At 49.2% G+C, this 10,066-nt stretch overlaps 1 long non-coding RNA gene across 1 annotated transcript; it reads right to left on the bottom strand.

The window, feature by feature from the left end:
* On the bottom strand, positions 1 to 9,961 carry LOC115645102. Its single transcript, XR_003998646.1, has 3 exons — positions 9,950 to 9,961; positions 8,677 to 8,682; positions 1 to 340 (listed from the first exon to the last, which is right to left on the bottom strand). It is a non-coding gene; the product is annotated as an uncharacterized LOC115645102 (long non-coding RNA).
* Positions 9,962 to 10,066: the final 105 nt, after the last annotated feature.

Below are 10,066 nucleotides of genomic sequence, written 5' to 3'. Positions count from 1 at the left end.
GACTTTATTTTTAAAGTGGAAACCTCTTTACCAAGCTGCTGCTGCACCCTCTGTAACTCTTACTCTGCCTCTTCAACTCCTCCTTCCTCCTTCCTCTTTCCTGTCCTTTCAGACTCCCAACAGCCAGTGCTCCCAGTTCTAATAATTACAAGCAACATCTAAACGCCACACCACCACAGCGACGATCAGCTCATCCCTCTCCCCCACAGTGCCTCCCACCAGCCGCCATCAGCTGTTTGGCAGCATGCTGGGAGAGGAACAGGGGGTGGGCCTGGGCGACACATGGCCCAGATGCAGAAAGTGGAAGGAGTGGGACCAGCCCCTTCCAGCCACTGAGACCCTCGGCGGTTGCCTGAGAGAGCAGGGCTAGAGAGGTGACTCCCGCTGCCTGCCCGGGCTCGGGTGCTGGGGTCCCTGGCAGCTGAGCCAGGTGGGGAGCGGAAGCCAGGCTCTCTCAGGCAGTTGCAGGGCAGGGCTGCAGAGCAGCGACCGGGAGGGGCCGGCAGGGCCGGCTTTAGAACCTGTGGGGCCCGATTCCACGGTCCAGGTCTTCGGCGGCACTTCGGCAGGGGTCCACTCCATGTTTTCCGCTGCCGAAATGCTGCCAAAGACCCCAGAGAGAACCCCTGCCCGCCGCCAAAATGCCACCGGAGTGCACCGCCGCTGGGTGAGCCTAAGGCGAGGGGCCTTCTTAGGTGTGGGCGTGGGGCCCGATTTCGGGGAATTGGTGGAATCGGCCTAAAGCTGGGTGCCAGCGTTAAAAGTGGCTCCCTCCTGCTCCCTGTCTGGGCTCCTGGGGGGCAGGGAGAGTAGCAGAACGTGCCAGGAGGGCAGGCGCAGCGGGAGGACAAAGTGCCCCCCCACAGGTAACACAGGGCGGGGAGAGTGTGGTGGCCCCAGAGCTGAGCATGGGGACACACACACGTGACCTGCCCTTTTGCTTGTCCCCCTCCCCCATTATGGGGAGGGATGAGTTGAATAGGGGGCACCCTTGGGGGAGGGGTCGGAGTAGGGGCGGGAAGACGTGGGGTAGGGGTGGGGCATTGGGGGAAGGGATGGAGTGGGGACGGGGCCTGGGATGGAGCAGGGTGTCGAGCATCCTCTGGGAAATCTGGAAGTTGGTGCCTATGACTGGCCTTCCACCATCTCAAAACCATCCAGTCTGACTGTCACAAATCCCCTCCTGCTCAACACCCTGCGGCTGCGCCGTGGGCTGAGAACCAGGGCACCCTTGACAGGCCGTGCCTAATCCGTGCCCTGCATGGCTCTCTGAAGCAGAAGGATTGAAGCAACAGGAACCGTTGCGTTCCCTGGCACGTCTGTCCTTGTTCCGGTGCATCCATTTCTGGGGGTCTGTGATGAGGGCCCGAGTAGGTAGTGCCGGAGGGTTTGAATGGCCTGTTTTACTGCCAAGCATTCCTTCTTCACCACGGCATACTTTGGCTCTCTGGGAGCTTCCTACTAAGGTACAAGACCAGGGGTTCTTCCTCTCTGACCAGGTGGGGAAATCCAGCTCTTAACTGGACCTCGGAGGCATCCCTCTGTAGTATAAACTCCTGCTCAAAGTTTGGGACCACCAGTATCGGGTTACTGCAGAGGGCTGTCCTCAGCTCTGCACAGGCCTCTTTAGCCGCACAGCTCCATACCATGACGTCTGGGCCTCAGGCCTTGATCAGGTCTGTCAAAGGCTATGGTGTGTGATGCTGTAAGATTGATATTACTGTGGTTCTACAATTGCAATGACTCTGGTACAAAGTAAGGTGTCAATGGAACAGCTATGAATTACTAAGTGTGATTATCCGGTTTATAAGCACGTATTGTTGTATCTCCAATTATGAATACTAGCCATAGACTTGTGTATCATACATATGTTGTACTCCTGGGTGACACCCTCCCATAATTGACATTAGGTACATGCGGAGGGCCCATTCACGACACTCCACTCTAACAATGGGCCATAGAAGAAATTCACTCCACCCTGTAACCCTTCCTGCGATCGCCTCGGTAAGGATATGGGCAATGGGTGCCCCTGTGGGTCATCAGAGCATGTAAAGACATGTGCTATGCCCATGTGAGCCTGGACTCCATCTTGGGCCAGTAACTTTCCACAAACGGGCTGTGAGCTGTGTTTGGGCCAGTAAAATTCCAGGCACATGGCAGAGAATATAAAAGACCCTTGAGATAGCTCCATTTTGCCTCTTCCGGGCTCTGATTCTCTGGATTGTGGATTTACAACTAAAAGGAACATTTTGAACTATGGACTGAGAACCTTCTAATCTTCTGGCAGTTCCCAGAGAGACTTTACAAGCCAGCCATCTATACCATTGCTGCTACAAACCTGCTATAAGGACATTGCAATTATGTGTATGCATTTCACCTATTAGCCATTATTAAGTCTCTTCTTTTCTTCTATTATTAAACCTTTAGATTTTAGTCATTAAAGGATTGGCAGCAGAGTGATCACTGGGGAGAGCTGAATTATAGATTGACCTGGCTAAGTGGTTGATCTCTGGGATCGGAAGGACCCTATATTCGATGAAATTGATTTTCAATAACCACTCCACACAGAGTCCAGTGCCTGGGTGGTGAGCCACGGGCTATGGTGCCTAAGGAGCCTGCATTTTTGGCTTCTTGTTAACCAGTGTGGTGAGACAGATGGTCACTTTTGTTACTGGCCTGATGCAGGACCGGCACTAGGGGTTTGAGTGCCCTAGGCGGATGGCAATTTCACTGCCCCGCGCGCTGGTCCCGCGGCTGCGCTGGAGCTGCCGCAGTGGTGCCCGTGGAGGGTCCAGCGCTCCGCGACTCCGATGGAGCTGCCGCAGTGGTGCCTGCGGGAGGTCCACTGGAGCCGTGCGGGGGTCCACCAGAGCCGCGGAGCACCAGACCCTCCGCAGGCACCACTGCGGCAGCTCCACCGGAGCCGCCTGCCGCCCCCTCTGGCAAAACGGTGCCCACTATTTATTCTGGCACCCTAGGCGATTGCCTAGGCTGCCTAAATGGTAGCGCCGGCCCTGGCCTGATGTAATCTAATGATAGAAGAACCACCAGTTTCGGTGAGTCTGTCCCATTTCTTAGCAGTGTATCCTGAATTTGGCATCCTCAGCTGTGTCCCACTGAGGCCCAGTGACACCTTGGTAGCAAAGTGGGGAATGAATTGCCCGTAGTACCCCATAATCTCCAGAAATGCTCTGATCTGTTTCTTCTGGATCAGTCACAGCCAACTTTGTATCATTCAAGTTTGTGTGGATGGTGTTTCATGACGCCTCTTCCCGCGGTACCTGAGGTATTTGACTTTTGCTTGCACTTTTGGAGGGATTCGCAGTGAAACCTGCTTTCCTTGGGGTATCTAGTGCTGCATCCACCTTTTCCGAGTGTGTCCCAGTCATAACATTTCTTCCCAGATCTGGACCTTAGCGTCCAAAATATGGGTGTTGAAAACCTCCAAGCTTAGTTACCAGCTTGGAGCTGGTATCGCTGCCACCAGCTAAGAATTATACAGTGCCTAGCTCACTGTGGTCTCCCCAAAACCTTTGTTGGGGGACCCCCAGACTCAGATGCCTTGAGTCTTACAACAAAGGGAAATAACCCCCTCCCCTTGTTTCCTTGTTACTTCCTCCCAGGCTCCCCTCCCTGGACCACCCTAGGAGATTCCCTGCTTCCAGTCCTGGAAACACAAGTACCGAGAGATCTAATCTCTCCCACTCACCCAGAGGGTATGCAAAGTCAGGCTTAGTAAATCTAACACAAAGAGATTTTCCCCTTGACTTTTTCCTTCCACCAATTCCCTGGTGAGCTGCAGACTCAATTCCCTGGAGTCCTCACTAAAGAAAAACTCCAACAGGTCTTAAAAAGAAAGCTTTATATAAAAAAAGAAAGAAAAAGACATTAAAAATAGTCTCTGTAATAAGATGACAATATACAGGGTCAATTGCTTAAAGGAAAAAAATGAATAAACAGCCTTATCCAAAAAGAATACAATTTAACACATTCCAGCAACTACACACATGTAAATACAAAAGAAAACAATATAAACCTATTGTCTTACTATCCTTGTACTTACAACTTGGAAACAGAAGATTAGAAAGGCAGGAGACAGAAAAATCACTCTCAGAGCCGAGAGGGCACAGACACAAGACAAAGAACAACAAACTCACCCCCAAAACTTCCCTCCACCCAGATTTGAAAAAGTCTTGTTTCTTGATTGGTCCTCTGGTCAGGTGTTTGGTTCCCTGTGTTAACCCTTTACAGGTAAAAGAACATTAACCCTTAGCTATCTGTTTATGACAGTCCCACAATCTGGGCTGTGTATGACCACATCTCCCAGGTGAGCAGCAGCATACTTGCGGTGTGGACCTAATAGTTTATCAATGAGCTATTGGAAGGTTGCTGGAGGAGGACGGTGTACTGGCACAACCTTTCTGGGGTAGAAAAGGCTTTGGCTTCTGTCAAGGTATGTTTCCCACTTTGAACTTTAGTGTCCAGAAAGTGGGGACCTGCATGTAGCCTTCTAAGCTTAATTCCTAGCTTAGATCTGATAGCGCTGCCACCAACCAGAAATTCCAGTGTCTGGTACAATCCCTGTCCCCAAAACCTTCCCTGGGGGACCCAAGACCCAAACCCTTCGGTCCTAAAACAAGGAGAAATAAACCAGTTCCCCTCCTTTCCCTCTCCCAGACTTTCCCCTCCCTGGGTTACCCTGAGAGACTACTGTTACCCAAACTCCTTGGATTTTAAAACAGAGAGGAATTAACCTTTCCCCCCCGCTCCTTTCCCCCCACCAATCCCTGGTGAGTTCAGACCCAATCCCCTTGGGTCTTAAACAAGGAAAAAAACCAATCAGGTTCTTAAAAAAGAAAGCTTTTAATTATAGAAAGAAAGAAGTAAAAATTATCTCTGTAAAATCAAGATGGAAAATGTTTACAGGGGACAGGAGAGCAAAGCCCACAGGTAAGTGGGGAACAAGACCTGGGAGATGGGTTGGAAACAGGAGGGAGCACGGGCTATAATGGCAGAGAGAAAGGAGGGTCAGGGCAAAGCTGGGAGGCAAGATCAAACCAGTATCTTAGATGCCTATATACAAATGCAAGAAGTATGGGTAATAAGCAGGAAGAACTGGAAGTGCTAATAAATAAATACAACTATGACATTGTTGGCATTACTGAAACTTGGTGGGATAATACACACGACTGGAATGTTGGTGTGGATGGGTATAGTTTGCTCAGGAAGGATAGACAGGGGAAAAAGGGAGGAGGTGTTGCCTTATATATTAAAAATGTACACACTTGGACTGAGGTAGAGATGGACATAGGAGATGGGAGTGTTGAGAGTCTCTGGGTTAGGGCTAAAAGGGGTAAAAAACACGGGTGATGTCGTGCTGGGAGTCTACTACAGGCCACCTAACCAGGTGGAAGAGGTGGATGAGGCTTTTTTCAAACAACTAACAAAATCATCCAAAGCCCAAGATTTGGTGGTGACGGGGGACTTCAACTATCCAGATATATGTTGGGAAAATAACACCGCGGGGCACAGACTATCCGATAAGTTCCTGGACTGCATTGCAGACAACTTTTTATTTCAGAAAGTTGAAAAAGCTACTAGAGGGGAAGCTGTTCTAGACTTGATTTTAACAAATAGGGAAGAACTCATTGAGAATTTGAAAGTAGAAGGAAGCTTCGGTGAAAGTGATCATGAAATCATAGAGTTTGCAATTCTAAGGAAGGGTAGAAGGGAGTACAGCAAAATAGAGACAATGGATTTCAGGAAGGCGGATTTTGGTAAGCTCAGGGAGCTGATAGCTAAGGTCCCATGGGAATCAAGACTGAGGGGAAAAACAACTGAGGAGAGTTGGCAGTTTTTCAAAGGGACACTATTAAGAGCCCAAAAGCAAGCTATTCCGATGGTTAGGAAAGATAGAAAATGTGGCAAAAGACCCCCTTGGCTTAACCACGAGATCTTGCATGACCTACAAAATAAAAAGGCGTCATACAAAAAATGGAAACTAGGTCAGATCACGAAGGATGAATATAGGCAAATAACACAGGAATGCAGAGGCAAGATTAGAAAGGCAAAGGCACAAAATGAGCTCAAACTAGCTATGGGAATAAAGGGAAACAAGAAGACTTTTTATCAATACATTAGAAGCAAGAGGAAGACCAAGGACAGGGTAGGCCCACTGCTCAGTGAGGAGGGGGAAACAGTAATGGGAGACTTGGAAATGGCAGAGATGCTTAATAACTTCTTCGTTTCGGTCTTCACTGAGAAGTCTGAAGGAATGTCTAATATAGTGAATGCTTACGGGAAGAAGGTAGGTTTAGAAGTTAAAACAAAAAAAGAGCAAGTAAAAAATCACTTAGAAAAGTTAGATGCCTGCAAGTCACCAGGGCCTGATGAAATGCATCCTAGAATACTCAAGGAGTTAATAGAGGAGGTATCTGAGCCTCTAGCTATTATCTTTGGGAAATCATGGGAGACGGGGGAGATTCCAGAAGACTGGAAGGGGGCAAATATAGTGCCCATCTATAAAAAGGGAAATAAAAACAACCCAGGAAACTACAGACCAGTTAGTTTAACTTCTGTGCCAGGGAAGATAATGGAGCAGATAATTAAAGAAATCATCTGCAAACACTTGGAAGGTGGTAAGGTAATAGGGAATAGCCAGCATGGATTTGTAAAGAACAAATCGTGTCAAATTAATCTGATAGCATTCTTTGATAGGATAACGAGCCTTGTGGATAAGGGAGAAGCGGTGGATGTGATATACCTAGACTTTAGTAAGGCATTTGATACGGTCTCGCATGATATTCTTATAGACAAACTAGGAAAGTACAATTTAGATGGGGCTACTATAAGGTGGGTGCATAACTGGCTGGATAACCGTACTCAGAGAGTAGTTATTAATGGCTCCCAATCCTGCTGGAAAGGTATAACAAGTGGGGTTCCGCAGGGGTCTGTTTTGGGACCGGCTCTGTTCAATATCTTCATCAACGATTTAGATGTTGGCATAGAAAGTACGCTTACTAAGTTTGCGGACGATACCAAACTGGGAGGGATTGCAACTGCTTTGGAGGACAGGGTCAACATTCAAAACGATCTGGACAAGTTGGAGAAATGGTCTGAGGTAAACAGGATGAAGTTCAATAAAGATAAATGCAAAGTGCTCCATTTAGGAAGGAACAATCAGTTTCACACATACAGAATGGGAGGAGACTGTCTAGGAAGGAGTATGGCAGAAAGAGATCTAGGGGTCATAGTGGACCACAAGCTTAATATGAGTCAACAGTGTGACACTGTTACAAAAAAAGCAAATGTGATTCTGGGATGCATTAACAGGTGTGTTGTAAACAAGACACGAGAAGTCATTCTTACGCTTTACTCTGCGCTGGTTAGGCCTCAACTGGAGTATTGTGTCCAGTTCTGGGCACCGCATTTCAAGAAAGATGTGGAGAAACTGGAGAGGGTCCAGAGAAGAGCAACGAGAATGATTAAAGGTCTTGAGAACATGAGCTATGAAGGAAGGCTGAAAGAATTGGGTTTGTTTAGTTTGGAAAAGAGAAGACTGAGAGGGGACATGATAGCAGTTTTCAGGTATCTAAAAGGGTGTCATCAGGAGGAGGGAGAAAACTTGTTCACCTTAGCCTCCGATGATAGAACAAGAAGCAATGGGCTTAAACTGCAGCAAGAGAGATTTAGGTTGGACATTAGGAAAAAGTTCCTAACTGTCAGGGTAGTTAAACACTGGAATAAATTGCCTAGGGAAGTTGTGGAATCTCCATCTCTGGAGATATTTAAGAGTAGGTTAGATAAATGTCTGTTAGGGATGGTCTAGACAGTATTTGGTCCTGCCATGAGGGCAGGGGACTGGACTCGATGACGTCTCGAGGTCCCTTCCAGTCCTAGAGTCTATGAGTCTTCAGCTTATATAGACTAGAGGGACTCCCTCCCCCCAGCCTAAGATACAAGTTACAGCAAACAGAGGTAAAAATATCCTTCCAGCAAAATACACATTCACAAGTTAAGAAAACAAACATAAGCCTAATCCGCCTTTTCTAGCTAGTACTTACTATTTTGAATGTGAGAGACTGTTTTAGAAAGATTGGAGAAAGACCTGGTTGCACGTCTGGTCCCTCTTAGCCCCAAGAGCGAACAAAGAACAAAACAAACTGCACAAACAAAGACTTCTCTCCACCAAGATTTGAAAGTATCTTGTCCCCCCATTGGTCCTCTGGTCAGGTGTCAGCCAGGTTCACTGAGCTTCTTAACCATTTACAGGTAAAAGAGACATTAACCCTTAACCATCTGTTTATGACAGCTTCCTTGGCCAGAGGGATTGGCCAATAACCTGTGGTCAGGTTGATGTGGACAAGAATCGTGCTTCTCCCAGTTGGTCAATTAGCTCGTCTATCTGATGTATGGGGCAGGCATCGAACTGGACCACCTGGTTTAATTTCTGAAAGTCATTGCAGAATCTCCTGGTGCCATCTGGCTTAAGGCACTGGAATGACTGGACGAGAGCATTGACTATGGCACTCCTCAGTGACTCCCAGCTCTAGCAGCCTCTTGACTTTGGTCCTGATCTCTCTCTTTTTGCCTCTTGGATCTGGTCTGGTTTCTGCCCCCAGCAAATTACATAAAGCAGCTTTTCCAGCCAGGCAGCCTCCCACATCCCCCCACAACCTGCTCCTGCGGCTGTCTCTACCTTCCAGCCCCCCAGCCTTGACCTGCACTATCCCAGCCCCAGAACTAAGAGTTGGCTGTTGTTTGGAGCCTGCAGCCAGTGGGAGACATGACAAGCTTTTCTTAGGGGGGCACATGCTTGTTTGCTCCATCAGCACTACCCTGGGGATCAGGACACTTGGGTTCTGGCCCTGGCTCTCAGAGTGGTGTGTTGGGTAACAGTCAGAGCTGGGCTGATCAGCACATGTAGATTGGGTGCATTTCCGGCTGCTATGCTGGAGACCTGGACAGCCAGCCTGCTGGCCCGCTTTGTAAAATTAGGGGGGTGTCCTAATCAGTGCTAGCCTACCCGGGGACGCTTTGCTCATTGCTGAAATACAAACACAGACAGCAGGGCTCAGACTCCAGCTCCCACCATGCGCCTTGTTCTCAGTGCAGAGCATCTCCCCTGGGCAGCAGCGGGTTGGCTTTGGGGGATGGGGGGATCCAGTGGGAAATGCCCTCCCAGGCAGAGTGGCCTGGCAGAATCTGGTGCCCATAGGAGGGCTGCCCCCCCCTCGCCACTGGGACGGAAGGAGACCTTGAACTTTGCTTGTTTGCCATTTGCAGGGAATTCGTTCACCCTCACCCGATGCACACCCCCAGGATGGATCCTCCTCCAACCCACCTCCTTCCCCCATCCTCGAGGTCCCATTGCCGAGCGCTCTGCTGCTGATGCAGTGCTGGCTATTTGAACAGGAGCGATAAGGGAGCCAGGGCCACTGGGGGTCAGCCAGGCTGGGGGAGTGTGAGGAGGGATGAAAGATCAGCTGTGAGAAGAGAGACTGCTGCAGATGGGCTGGTGGGGGATGAATGGTGCTGGCGGCACTGACTCATGGGGGCAATTCAGCCCTCCTGCTCCCCACCCAGGGCAGGGAATGCACTAGCCCCTCTCCCCTGCTGGGAGTCTTCTGTGTTTTAAATGGTTTAGAGGCAATTTGGTGTCCATGAAAGCAAGGGCCTGAGAGTACAGTGTGATGTGGGGGTATGGACTAGCCCCCTCCACTGCCAGTGCCCCTCAATCCTGACCTGCAGCCTTTCTGCTATCCCAGCCCTGGGCTCCCCACAAACAGCTCTGCTGGTGCCCCTCACTTCTGACTGCAGCCCCCTCCTCCATGCTATATCAGCTGATTAATTCAAAGGACTCTCCCCTGCAAATGGGCTTGGCTGTAGATTTGTCAGTAACATTTCTGAGCAATAATAAACATACATGACACCCCCTGTAGCCTGGCACTGCTGCCCCACGGCACAGTCCTGAGTCCCAGACTCACTGTTCACAGCCAGCACAGACACATCTAACACAATCATGATACAAATGGCAAACTGTGGGGCATGGACCCATATAATGGCA

This window comes from Gopherus evgoodei, chromosome 2 (genome assembly GCF_007399415.2).
Source record: "Gopherus evgoodei ecotype Sinaloan lineage chromosome 2, rGopEvg1_v1.p, whole genome shotgun sequence".
Taxonomy (NCBI): domain Eukaryota; kingdom Metazoa; phylum Chordata; order Testudines; family Testudinidae; genus Gopherus; species Gopherus evgoodei.
The sequence above is the reverse complement of the archived record's forward strand: the minus strand, read 5'-3'. Positions and strand labels throughout refer to the sequence as shown.